Genomic DNA, 15,005 nt, shown 5'->3' on the forward strand with positions numbered 1-15,005 from the left:
GGGAGCGCCAGCACCAACTCGTTCGGCATAGTTACCCTTTCGCAAAAGACGATGGATTCTGCCTACTGGGAATTGAAGGCCAGCCCTGCTGGAGCGGGACTTGCTCTTTCCCTTGACTTTTCCACCTTTGCCGCGACCAGACATTGTTCAATATTCTTTCGTAATAAGATGAGAGGAAAAATTGCGGCCTCCGAAACAGAAACAGAAAATTTATAAGTAAGGACGCCCCTCAGGAAAGCCCGCGTCCTGGATAGTGAGTAAGGCATCAACCAACATTCTACATGCCTCTCCTCCATGCTGTTAGTAACCTATAGTATCTGTCGGTGGGGAGTGTGTGTACCGCGGCCTCTATCTTAAACGGAAGACATTTACACGCGAATCTGGTATTATGTGTAGATAGAAAGAAAGAAGGGTAAGCAAGAAGATAGGAAAGCGCGAGAGAAGTTATTTTGTTTTGATAGAGGGACAAAAAACCTGGAAGCCAGGAAAAAACCCCCTTGTCGGTCGTGCTGCATGCATAGGCAATTTACATGGCAAAACCACACTTGAAGGGGTGGTGAAAATCCATGTAAATAAGTCTGTAGTTGTATCTTTATAATGCTACTTCTGCAGTTTATTAATATTTAATCTGTTGTCATGTCTGTGTTGTCTGTAGTATGGGAGTGTTTTGTTAGTGGGGACTTTGTTATTTTTTATTATGTCATGCAATTCTGCTGCTTGTTCCGTTGCCTCGCCTGGTCGTCGTGATTTATTCCTGAAAAGAGAAACTTAGGTTGCTTTTGTTATTAGTGTCTATTGTATATTTCTATTACCCAGATTCGTCAATTTGTGCTAGTTATATACATATTTGTACATATATATTGATATGCTTATACACAAACATACTGTACATACAAAATGTTACGTGTTTAGTTTTTTTTTTAATTATTATTATTTATTATTTTTTTTTATTTTTATTATTTTTTTATTTTATATTTTTATTATTATATTTTTTTTTTGTTTTTATATTTTTTTTATTTTTTTTTTTTTTATTTTTATTTTTATTTATTTTTTATATATATATATACATACACACTACACACATACATACATGTATTTGAATTTTTTTTTTTTTTTTTGCGTCTATAGTATACATACGCACACACATACATATATACACATATATACTATGTTATTCATGTACATATCCACGCATACACGCTCGGACATACGCACACTATCATAAACATATAGATATTCGTATACACAAGTGCACATACATATACTCACTCATACAAACTTACATACTTACACATGCATTCACACCTACATACGTATACGCTCGTACATTTTAGAATATTTTACTGTTAGCTTAAGATAGGTTTTTCTCTATCCTCTGAGTAATAGAAGCTTTTATGGGTTTAGTATTAGGTGTAGTGGTCTCTTGTGTTTGGTGTAGGAGTTTATTGTGTAGGTGCCAAGTTTATTTATTAAAGTGTTATTTATGTTATGTTTGTTGTTGTAAAGTGTTTTCGCTTGTGTCTTTATTACTTCAGCAATGGGCAGGATGTTCATACTATATTGTAATGGTTTTAATCTAGTATACCTAGGACAGTTTGTGATTAATTTTATGATTTTATTTTGAAATGTCTGTAATTTCTTCATATTTCCTATCAGTGCATGTCCCCAAGCAGGGGCTGCATATGTGAGTATCGGTCTTATAAGTGTTTTGTATAGCGTTGCTTTTGCATTTCTACTAATGTTTTGGCTTGTTAATAGCGGTTTTAGTTCGGAAAGTCGGCCAGTGGCCTTGCCTATTTGTAGCTTGGTGTGTTCTTTGAAATTTAGGTTTCTATCCAAGGTGACACCGAGGTATTTTGCTTTATTAGACCAGTTTATTGGATTATCAAAAATTTCAACGTTGGTGGTAGGGCTCTTTTTACGTTTTGTGAAATATACAGCCTCACATTTAGTGCTATTTATTTTTATTTTCCATTTGTTAAACCATTCTTCAAGTGTCGGAATGTGTCTCTGGATATATTTTACTGCCTGATTTGGTTGCCAGCTATGAGAATATATACATGTGTCATCTGCAAAGAGCGCTATGTTGGTGTCTTTATGTTTTGGTATGTCATTTACATAGATACTGAAGAGTACTGGCCCTAGGAGAGATCCCTGGGGGACACCTGCTTCTATTCTGCGATGGGTAGATTGGGAATTTACAACTGATACATAGAATTTACGGTTTTTCAGGTACGAAGTGATTAGTTTAACATAAATATCAGGTAGGCCAATGTTATTTAACTTATATATAAGACCCGTTTGCCATACTCTGTCAAAAGCTTTTTCTATGTCTAGAAATACTGCTACTACACTTTGGTTTTTGTTGAATTTATCTGTTATTGATTCTATGACTCTAACTAGTTGGTGTGTAGTAGAGTGGTGGTTTCTGAAGCCGAACTGTTCTTTTATTAGCACATAGTAGTTTTGTATGTGTTGTTTTATTCTTGCTAATATAATTGACTCGGTTAGTTTAGCTAGTGTGTTCAGTAAGCTAATTGGTCTATAGTTTTGTGGAAATTTAGGATCTTTTCCTGGTTTCGGTAATGCAACTATTTTTGCTGTTTTCCATTCAGTGGGAAAGTGGGCTAGTTTCATTATTGCATTTATGATTTTGACTAGAAAAGAAATTCCTTTTGGTGAGAGGTTTTTGATACAAATATTTTGAATGTTGTCAGGACCTGCAGCTTTGAAAGGCTTTAGTTTCTTTATTACTTTGTACACTTCTTTCTTGTTTGTTTTTCTTGCTGAGGTTAATGGTTGACTTTCTAGCAGTTCGTTTACTTGTCTTTTAACTTGCCTGTCATGTTGTCTGAACTCGTCATTTTCATTGGGCTTGAAAGTTTTTTCTAGTGTATCAGCTAGGGTGTTGGCCTTATCTTCATCAGTAAAGACTAGCCCATTTTCCCCATGTATGGAAGGGGTGGGTGTGTATGGCTTGGTTAAAGTTTTAGTTATTCTCCATATACTGTTATCTTTGAAATTCGCGCTTAGTTTTGTTACTACTTCAAGCGTGCACCCGAGTGCATCAAATGAAAAGCAAGGCAGTTGGCGCGAATTGAAACACGTACTGTAATTTAAATGAAGTCGATAAATCGGCTCGTGGCAATTGAGATGTTGGAGATGACGTCGGCTACCTTCTTAAGACTGTGGATACCTAACGGTGACAACTAAGCAGTCGCTACTCATCGAGAAGCTCGCAATGCTGCAGCGCTAAGTAGAAAGAAGATCGAAGCAGATAGACGCCGCAAGAAGAAGAGACTCATTATAAGTGTTATCAGGATAGTCTTTTGAGATAATCCTGCTTTAAAAGAGAAGAGACTGTTGTGTTAATAAAGAACATTGCTTCAACACACACTTACACACACCGCTTCCTGGGGAAATTATCATTGCTTTCCGTCGGCTTGACCCCCTATTGTGCGTCAAGCTTCGCGCTGGCCATATAGGCTGAACAGGCTTTGCCGACAGTCGGCTGACGGGAACGCTTTGTTATCTCTCTGGGATAGCATTAGTGAAGCACCTACACAAAACTAGAGAGACTTTCCCTCAATTAGTGACCGGCCCTTATCAGGCCCACATACACCATGCCACGCCAGAAGAAGAAATCACCCGCCAGAAGACCGGGTAGGGAGCCATCCCAAGCCCGCAGAGACTGCAGCGAAGACTCAAGAAAGAAGAAGACGACCACAAACCAAATCAAGAACACGCCAAGAGAACCCACCCAGGAAGAAGAAAAGGGACATGAAACCCCCAGCAGGAGAGAAGCAAATGAAGAAAGAAGAGAAGACCAGCAACAGCCAGACACTCCATCGGCACAACAAGAGGCAGTTCCGCAAGTGAAACTCTATGAAGTCACTTACACAACCGAGGAAGTCATTAACATCATAGCTGAAAAGATGGACACCTCAGAAGTACGCGTCACATATAGAGGATACAAGAGGTTCAGGATTGACTTCGCCACACCAGTAGTACGAGATGTTTTTCTGCGCATCTTCAAAGCCAAACACTTTGGTGACAGAGCAATATTGATCCAAGCCAGAGGACAAGAAACAACCGAATTCGCCACACCAGAAGATATGACATCTGAGGCATCCGGCCCTTTCAAGGACCAGAAGTCACCACACCCTAGAGCAGACAATGAAGTCAATGAACCAGCTGCCGAAGAAGAGTTCACAGTAGTGAAAGGCAAACGCACCAAGAAGAATAAAGAAGACTCGCCAACACAGCAAGAAGACCCACGAACCAAGAAGAATGAAGGCGACAAGAGATCCCACCAAAAGCGACCAATATTTACGTGTGTTATCAAAAACGTACCAGTCACCACAGATGTTGAAACCTTCAAAACTGAATTAAGGAAACTGAGAATCAATTTCACAAACGCAGTGAGGATACAAACCCAGAAAGGACCTGCACCCTTACTCAGATTGTTCTCAGAAGATCCCGCTCAAATAAATAAATTGATAACACATGGAATCTCCATAGGGACGGCACATCACAAAGTAGAAACATCTAGAGCACCGCCACGGCCGATGCCGTGTTACAAATGCTATCAATATGGGCACCAGAGAGCTTTGTGCAAAAACAGAAGAGTGTGCCATCGTTGCGGGAAGGAACACGAAGACACCTGCAATAACCCAATTAACAACAACTTCTGTGCAACCTGTCGAACAACAGGCCACAGAACAGGAAATAGCAATTGCCCAAGAAGACCACGTCAAACTCACACCATAGCTATGAAAATCTTAACAGAAGACCAGCTTACACAAAAAGAAGAAACTGCAAAGCAGCAAGATATAGACGATGGCCCTAATAAGGACCAGACCACCCAACAAGAAGAAGAAAGGAAGAAACCGGAAGACCCACCCAGAGCTACCAAGGAACAAGAACAAATTGCTAATATCCTACAAACACTTATTGATGACGCCATGCATACAGTCACCAACAGAATCATCAAATGGATTACCTCAGTCTTAACTTTCACAATAGAACCGGCAAACCACCAACGACTCACCAGAGCAATAAAAGAAGCAACAAAGAAGATCTACCGGCAATCCTTCAGCCCCATCTTAACAACAGATGGACAGCTATACGTTCCTTCTCTACAACGCATCAATGGAGCCAACGTAGAATAAAAAAAAAAGAAATTCTGCAGACAGATGACGACACAAGCACCGACCAAAGGATCAAGAAGACGGCCAAATTGCATGTTAAAAAAATAACAGTCTTCCCTACTAACAAAACACCTCCCAAATACAGACAACACAGATAGCTTAACACATACAGATAGGTTTTAGTAATTTAAAGTAAACTATAATTTATTAATTTATTATTACAGACACTTTTACATGGATTTTCACCACCCTTCTCAAGTGGTTTTGCCATGTAAATACTATTGCATGCAGCATGACCGATAAAGGGGGTTTTTTCCTGGTTTCCAGGTTTTTTATCCCTCTATCAACACAATAAAATCTTCTTTCGCGCTTTCCTATCTTCTATTTTACCCTTCTTTCTTTCTATCTACACTTTAACTACAGATACGCGTGTAAATGTCTTTCGTTAAAGATAGAAGCCGCGAGACACACCCACCGACACCAGCTTTAGGCTACTAATTGCATGTGAGGAGAGGCATGTAGATAGATGGTTGATGCCTTACTCTCTGTCAGGGCGCGGGCTTTCCCGAGGGGCGTCCTTATTTTTAACTTTTCTGTTTCTGTTTCTGTTTCTGCGGACACATCTAATTTTGCTGAACGAGTGAGTCATCATGCCACCAAAAACTAGCGGAAAGGCTGCAAAGAAGGCTGGTAAAGCCCAAAAGAATATCTCCAAGGGAGATAAGAAGAAGAAGAGGAGGAGGAAGGAGAGCTATGCCATTTACATCTACAAAGTTTTGAAGCAAGTGCATCCTGACACTGGCATATCTAGCAAAGCTATGAGTATCATGAACAGCTTTGTTAATGACATCTTCGAGCGTATTGCTGCTGAAGCTTCTCGTTTGGCCCATTACAATAAGCGGTCAACTATCACCAGCCGGGAAATCCAAACAGCTGTGCGCCTTCTTTTGCCTGGTGAACTTGCCAAGCACGCTGTAAGTGAGGGTACGAAGGCTGTTACCAAGTACACAAGCTCTAAGTAAAAATCTTCTTCAAGATTTTTCATTTCAAACGGTCCTTGTCAGGACCAACACATTATTCGAAAGAGTTAAATCACGAAATTTGCTTCATTCTGTTATGTAGAAACACGTTGAAATCCAATTTCTATATGCTGTTAGTAAAAAAGTAAAGCACATAGCGGAGATGTGTCGTGCTTGTATACGAAAGGCATTTACTCGCCGGAGATCTACACTTAGTCATAATAATTTACTTTTAAAAAGTGGTAATACATTCCGTGTTAAGTATAGTAGTAGGTGCACACGGATCGGAAATCAGGTTATTTTAATGTGCCGTGCAAATAAACAGGCTGTTAGTGTAAGAAATAGTGGGTATAACGCTTAGAATATCGATTAATCGCTATGAAATAATGTTGATAAATTATCTCTTGAAAGTACTATAAAATTAATGTTTCTAGTATTTTCGTACTTGAAGGATAATGAAATTTGAAAAAGAGATGCCAACAGCACCTGGTGTTCCCAGGCGGTCACCCATCCAAGTACTGACCAGGCCCGATGCTGCTTGACTTCGGTGATCGGACGAGAACCGGTATATTCAGCATGGTATGGCCGTTGGCGAATGCATATGGCTTCGAGTGAGTTATTGTAGCTACGTAGGTTTGTCGGTGAATACTCAAAAAGACCAGCGCGTGGAAAGCGTTGCTAATTGTTTTAAGTAATGCATGATTACGAAATTATCGTGGTGAACGATGTGAGAATATTCGTCTTTGTGAAAAACAAAATTAGAAAAAGTATACCAACAGCACCTGGTGTTCCCAGGCGGTCACCCATCCAAGTACTGACCAGGCCCGATGCTGCTTGACTTCGGTGATCGGACGAGAACCGGTATATTCAGCATGGTATGGCCGTTGGCAACTACCTTTTCTTCAATGTCCTGTTAAGGAAGTATGTTTTAAGTAAGAATTGACATTATTAACTATAAAGGCAAGCATATTAACGTCGTTAACATTACTTGGAATATACTAATATTCGAATAAATATTTGAATGTTCGAATGATGAGTGATTCGGATGTTCATAGTGCCACTGTGTCCTATCGAGTTTACTATCACGAACCACGTATGAAATTGTATATAAATAAATAAAAATAAATCCTTTATTAAGTATTGATTACAGGAAAAAGGCAAACTTACATTCTTTAATGTACACAATGAAATGTATGAAAGATATTTTTAAGATATGTTTCACTTACCCTTTATAACGCAAGGTAGTTTTCAGTGTAGCATTCTCTTCAGCTGCGAGATAACGTAAGGCAGATGATCATTCAGTCGTGAAGCACTAAAATGTAATATACATTTTAACTATTATCGATAAGAATTATTTACTGCAGGGATGCAAATAAAGTGAGGCAAATTAGTAAATAAAAACCGATACTGTAACTGATAATATAATTAGTTGTATCTGTATTAGTTGTATATACAGTAATCGCACGATTATCCGCGGAGTTGGATGTTGGCATAATCGCGCATAATCAGCAGTATGAGCAGAAAAGGGAAATGAAATGAAATATTTAGATTTACGTCGCATACTTATACCGGTTACGCTAAAGGAGACGGTGATGATGAGTACTGAATGAAGAAAGTGGGAGGAAACGGGAGAAACCCGAGAAAACCCATGAGCACGGTCTTTATGCACGACAAAGTTCACACGGCACGAGCTGGGATTGAATCAGGGACCCCAAGCACCGGAGGCCAAAAAACGGACAAAAAGTCTTTCGTGCAACTTTCGTTTTCGGTAAAAAGTTTACACATAATTTAGAAAGAGTAGTTTTCTGGTCTTTTTATTTCACAAGTTGGTTCATGTCTATATTTTTTACATGCATAAAAAATTTTTCAACTCCCTTGCTTATTTCCTGTTAAAGACCTCTACCTCTGATTGTATTTTTTGCACATATTCTTATTGTTTTCAGACAACATTTCTAAAAGCGTAATTTATCGTCAGCAAGAAAAGAAAAGGAAAGCCTCGGATAGTGGAATGTGTACTGTATATATATATATATATATATATATATATATATATATATATATACGTATTAGTATATAGTTTTATTTTATACGTCTCCTATTATTACACAATGTGCAGATATTGTCAAAGCGCAAGTAAATATGTATAACTCCCCGTTCTGCACTTAATAACTTGAAAGAAGTTCGGGGAAGGTAGTGTAACAGAAAGTGCAAACAGAAATGAGGGTTTAAAGGCATTTAATATTATTCCGTAGTAGTATGATTTTTTGTAAAAAAAAAAATATATATATATATATATATATATATATATATATATATATCTAAACATACATATTCAATGATATAGTAAGAGGTTAGCAGCACTGATAGAACTGCAGAAAGTACAAAACCGTTAATAAGAAAGAGAGAGAGATGGTGGCCGCTTTTGTGCTTTTCATTGGCTAATTCCGAATTGCGCGCGAATACGTACGAGATTTCTTTCTTTTTCCTCTTCGCAGCCCAGATGTTGCCAATTAGAAGTTTTTAGTACTACATTTGTATGAAAATGTTGCCTTTAAGAAATGTGGTTTGCATACAGAGAAAAGAGCAAAATGAATATTTACCTTAGTGGGCATGAAAAAAGACGAAACATTTTGCAAGATGGACACACGAACTTCCTTAATGCAGGCGTTCAGTACATTATTGTAAAGAAAAAAACACTAAAAAGAATTACTTCAATATCCCTAGCAACATTCAACAATTCATAGAGAAAAATCTTTATTTTGAGAACAATGGAAAACTATGTAATTGTAGATAACTACTAAATTTAATGATTAAGGAAAACGTTTAGGCCCGGCCCTTCAGAAAGAAAGTGCACAGAATATTCTCTCATGGAAGCAATTGCAAAATCAACATTTTGTTTGCAGTTATAATTAGAGGATCTATATACAGGGTGTTCGAAAAAGAATGTATCCTCTTGAAAGAAAATATTCTCTGGGCCCCTAATCCTTTATATACCGAAAGGAAGTTTGTATAGCATTTTTTCTTACCTTCGTTAGAAGAATTGAAAGTGACTACTATCGTGACACGGGAGATATTTAATCGATAGTCGAATTACTCACATACTCGAATGAACACGTCTCTTGTAAGGAGAGGAAAGGCTTCTGTGATCCGCTATCGCAGCTGTGTCATATCTGCAGAGAATGTTAGGACACAAACGTGATCTTTGAGAGCCTCGTGAAAAGAAGTCGCATAGTATCATGTGTGGAGACATCGGGGCCATCTGAAGAACGCTTCATCATTAGGACCAAGGGCGAGTTACGAAACACTCTGGGATATATTTATTAACATAACTTCTCGTCATTCTGCAAGTGTGGTGGAGCTCCATCCTATTGGAAAAGGAAACCTCGGGAGCCCTCTTCATGTGTAGGTATCGTTCACATCTGAAGCATGTGAAGATAGATTACTGTACTATCGTGTACCTAAAATCATTTTCTACGAATACGAACATGTCTACACTGAAGGCAGTGCAGCTCTTTTTCTCTTTTTTTTGGTCATGTATTGTAACGCGGGGCAATGCACACAATAACATGTAATGTTGTGTATCATCATAAAGGGCCAGGGCGATGATTGGATCTTGATGGACGTGGAGAACTGATAGGTGATGTGAGTGGTATTGTGATCTATGGTTGTATGTTTACTGATGAATGCATAAGGAGAGGTGAAGGGGTTGCCTTTTTTTTTATGTCGATCGGGAGGGAAGCGATTGGGAAACTTTTGACTTTGTTTTTCAACCGAATATATTGATTGAATAGGTCGCCGACAATTTTACGGGGCGTCACGTCGTTGCCTTTTTCATGTCGATCGCGAGCGAAGCGAGCGTTTTTTTTTTTTTTTTTTTTTTTTTTTTTTTTTTTTTTTTACCGACAATATGTATTGAATCGGTTGCCAACACCTTTAGGGGCGCGTCACGTCCTTCTTTCTGTGCTGATCGCGAGCGAAGCGAGCGCGAAATTTTTGACTTTTTTTTTTTTTTTTTTTTTTTTTTTACCCACAATATTTATTCAATCGGTCGCCAACACTTTTAGGGGTGCGTCACGTCCTCTTTTCTCTGCTGATCGCGAGCGAAGCGAGCGCGAAATTTTGACCTTTTTTTCTCTTTTTAATTCTTTTTTTTCTTTAAGAAAAAATATTGATTTCATAGGTCGCGAACATTTTTACGGGATGCAACATCGTTTATTTGTTTTTCCAACCGTCTTTCTGTCTTGAGCCCCCGCCAAGTTAACTTTATGGTGGACAAAAACTATGTGCGGTGGGTTACCGCGGGGTTCTCCCGTTTCCTCCCACTTTCTTCATTCCACCACCATTTCAATCATTTCTCATAATCAGCGCCTCTTTTAGCCTAAGCGGCATAACGTGGGACGTAAAACAAAGATTTCCTTTAGTTGCTTTCTGTCTTGATTACGAGCGCGAAATTTTTTACTTTTTTTTTCTTTCTTTTGATATTATTCATTTAATAGGACGGCAACACCTTTACGGGCCGCCGCGTCGTCGTTTACACTTCTTCAGCCCATATTCTTTCTGCTTGTTCGTTTTCCGGCATCTTGTTATCACCGCCCGCGGCAATGCCTATGTCTTTCATCGCTTTTTGAAGCAAATCTTTAATAAATATGCACTCTCACATTTGTACTAATATGCATACCACAGTGGATAGACTGTAACTAGGAAAGCAGAAGCCTGCATATCATATTATTTAACAGTTGAAAGTGAACTGTCATTTTAAGTTTGATTTTGATCAGATGAGTGCAGTTCAACTCGTCGACAATTGTGAAGATTCTCGAGGTTAGGGACCATCCATTTTGTGCTTTGTAATGAAAATGGCTGCAGCCAAACTTCTCTGATCTGAATGAAACTTGGCATGATGATACATCTTGACCTGCTCTACAAGTTTATTTAGTATTTTCCGTTGCGCAGGCTTTTGCTTCTCCAGGTTCTCCCATGGAACTGAGAAACGTATTCAGTCGAACTTCTGCGGTAAGTCAGTATATCATCCTGAGAAGTTTGATCGAGATAGCAGAGGTTCGACTATTCGTTTTTCAATTCCATGTGATATTACAACACGGTGAACTAAATTTATATAGAAACACTTTGATTTTGTTTTGTTTTTTGCTAGCATTAAACTGAGAAAATGTTATTCAATAGACAGAGAACACCACTCAAAGAAAAGTACATCATAAGAATATATATATGGTTGCTGTGGTTCTCGGTTTAATTTGCTAGTTAAGAAACTTGCTCTAAATAAGTACATCTTACAGGTGAAAAACTAAGCCAGGCGATAGAATTAAATATAAAGTTATACACTTTTATTTTACGTTTACTAGTGTTGGGTTACTACTGTAAAATAAGTCAGTATATATGAAAGATAACTGTATTAGGTACTATTTTCCACCGGCGGTGTATTCTTGCATAGTGTACTTAATGTTTACAAGCGGGGCGCTACTAGTATGGATGCATGACAAGTGCTATTGAAACTCGAAAACTAACTGGTTTCCACTACCCTTGCTTATACGTATACCCGCGTCGCCTTCGCTCCTGTTCACTTTGGACGCACATTCTTGCTATCGCTCAGGCCCCCAGCTTTCTCCTGTTTTGGCTCCCTTAAATAGTATTCGTGCTTTTTATTGGCCACCTGGCAAAGCACTTGTAATGATTTTACACCAGTAACTCTAAAATACATGTGTATTACTTTATTTAATTCTGTCGTCTGCAGAATTTTTTTTTTTTTCGTACAAATATGCCTTTTCATGCAGAACACTGAATTTTGCCTGTAAATTTTTGAGAATATGCTGTGACGAAACTTGAGCACCGTTCTTCTTTTCTTTCTTATCACGAGTCTTCTTTAGCCTAATGAGCACAATCATCACACGATAACGACTATTCTTTTCATTTAACTTGTAAACAAGTTGAACTAATAATAATAATTGATGTACAAAGGAGAAGTGTCCTACATATTTGAGGTAAAAAATAAAATAAATATACTTCTACTTCATCCGTGTTTACAAAGTTAAATGTTATCGATTTACAAAAAATGGTCACCTATCCACACACTGACCAGGCTCGACACTGCTTGACCATACATATTAAAACATCGGTCCCACTGAATACACAAGTAGTAAGCACATTCACATAAAAATAATTAGGATTACAGTATATAAAATGCGTTAATTAAAATAGCAAATGCCTTACCTTATCACAGGCGATCCAAAGCCACTGCACATCATCTGCTACGCACACTATATTCCTCCAATATTTCACTCACTTCCTATATCACGCAACAGAAAATATTAATAAAATTCACTTAGCAACATTTTCATTTTTAATCAACAATACGTATAACAATTAAGAATAAAATTAATTGTGAGCACATTGTTATAATTAGAATACTGTTTTTATTCGTTTACAAATATGGGATTAATATAGAGCTGGCAGCAACAATATATACAACTCATCCTGTATGTATCGTAAATCCTAACTTGAGAAGACATCTCTGACGCAAACAATGAGACAAGAAATCAAATACTATATCCGACACATTTGGGGTTTATTGAACTTCAATGTTGGAAGATACCACCTTGTCGGTAGTACAAATGTAATATCCTTACAACACGCGGAACTTTTGCCAGGCATATCTAGGAATTTGGGAAGATTAATTGATATCCTTAATGTGCAATGTATGATTATGACGCATTGTTATGTACACGCAGACGGAACCAGGACAATCTATAGATGACATTTGCACTGTGTTTGGACAATTTGTTCGCAGAAAATAACCGTTTTTGTCTATGAATACTTGAGAACATGGAAGGTATGAGATATACATTTTATGCGCAAATATTATAATACAAATCATTGTTAGTTTGGTGGATGCGTGAAAGAAAGAAAAGGAGTAGATTTTTGCAGACGTCCGGATATAAAGCGAGAACTGAGAATACGCATCTATAACATCTATTTTCTTTGTGTTAATGATATCGATGAACTAAACGGGGAAACTAAAATACAACTGTTTGCAGTATAATTCGAAGTATAGTCAAGTGCAGAGGCGTACTCACGGGGTGTCCACCGGGTGCGGACTCCTCGCAAAAGTTCCTAAGTGAACATACATTTGCAGACTTTCTCATTAAATGTAGTTATTAACAGGGAAAATATTGATGTATCATCAATATAAATCTGATCTTACACTTCATCTGTACTCTGTCTGTATCATGTTTTTGTGAAAAAGTAAGTGGAATATTTATCGTGTTTTCGAATGCAGAATAATAGTATATAGACATAGTGGCTTGTAGTATTGGAACCTTGCCCCCCGAAGCTTGGATCCCTTAGAAGAAAAAAAAATGCATGCGCGCCTGGTGAAATGGTTAACGAATTCAGTTCACTCGATGAATCGACAGATAGTAATACACATTTCGACAGATCGACAGCATTCGACAGATACAGACATATGAAAGTAGCACAAGAATTAGGCGAAAGTCCGTGCGTTTCCTCAATTCACGTAGGAAACAACAGAAAATATCAACTACCATAAAATAATCCGTATATATATTTAATTTATTTGGAATAAAATAAATATAGAAACAACCTGTTCATACATAACTACGGTAAGTGCGTTAATTGCTAACGTAAGAACAAATATGAAACAAGGCACAAAATAAAAAAGAAAAATAAAGTTAAAGGGAATAAATATTTAGGCTTGATTGTCATTCGTATTAAGAAGCTGGGTAATAAAATGTTAAAATCTACAGAAAATTATGAAATTAAATCAGGATTTGAAATAAAAGTCTATACATTGGAAGTAGGCCAGGGAGTTTGCAAGGCAGATGTGTGCGACACGCGTTACTTTATAGATTCCCTTCATTGAACTATAGTAAGCAGTACGAAGATGGTACTTTGCGTATAATCACAGGAAGGATTGAAGTTAATTACCATGGTAATATAATTATTTATTGATAAGTATTTCCATGTTAAATTATGAAAATTATAAGCACAAGGAGGGTGAAAAAGTAGTGTGACCGACTTAGCAATGACTGAAACATAAAATAGAAAAGCGAATAAAAACAAATGCCTTTTGAGTTATGTGGAATAAAGTTTCTTCTAGCCAGTAAGGAAGAATAGGATCTGGTGCATTCATTGAATACCTGAAAAAAATCGTTTATCAAAATAGAAGGAAACACACTTATCGTTGTGGCAACTACGAACTTCTGTTTACCTCAGCCCGCCTCAGCAAGTGCTTTCTATCCGGTCCGCGCTCCGTAACCAAACTCAACGCTGCCTGGAAGCAGGAGACGAAGAACACAGTGCTACCCCACCCATCAGAGCCAGACACGTCCCCCCCATATTCATATATGGTGTGGTGAAACAGAACACTCTAATGAAAACACTGGCGGCCACTCTTGCATCCCCCCCCAAAGTGTGGTTCAACAAAGACTACATCAAGCTTCATTGCGCCAGCATGAGTGACCATTCCAAAGTTGAAGCCAACGAAAACCCCACAGGAGCCCCCCCCGATGACCCCACCGCAGGAGACAGGGCCCGACACCCAATCACCACAACAATTTCCCCCTCTACAACAAAGAGAGGAGGCAACTCCATTCCAGCCAGAACCAGGAGTCTCAACTGAAGTACCGCCGCCCCCCCCAAGCCCCACAGAAGAAACTACCAATTCAGATGATGGTTTCCTGCAGCCCCCCCGAAAATCATTGAAAAGAGCACCAACAGGACCAGTGAGCTCCCTAGTGGAATTCAGGGCTGAGTGCAGAAACCGCTTTTCCGCCCTGACCCCAGGGGACCAACAAGCCGTAACCCC

General features: G+C 38.3%; 2 non-coding genes across 2 annotated transcripts; both read right to left on the reverse strand.

Annotated features, from left to right (window-relative positions):
- Positions 1–6,643: 6,643 nt before the first annotated feature.
- Positions 6,644–6,762, reverse strand: LOC145677452 (5S ribosomal RNA). Its single transcript, XR_014129844.1, has one exon. It is a non-coding gene; the product is annotated as a 5S ribosomal RNA (ribosomal RNA).
- A 177-nt stretch (positions 6,763–6,939) lies between these two features.
- On the reverse strand, positions 6,940–7,058 carry LOC145677449 (5S ribosomal RNA). The gene has a single exon (XR_014129842.1). It is a non-coding gene; the product is annotated as a 5S ribosomal RNA (ribosomal RNA).
- Positions 7,059–15,005: the final 7,947 nt, after the last annotated feature.

Source organism: Thermobia domestica, unplaced genomic scaffold (genome assembly GCF_964235325.1).
Source record: "Thermobia domestica unplaced genomic scaffold, izTheDome1.hap1.1 HAP1_SCAFFOLD_886, whole genome shotgun sequence".
Classification (NCBI taxonomy): Eukaryota; Metazoa; Arthropoda; class Insecta; order Zygentoma; family Lepismatidae; genus Thermobia; species Thermobia domestica.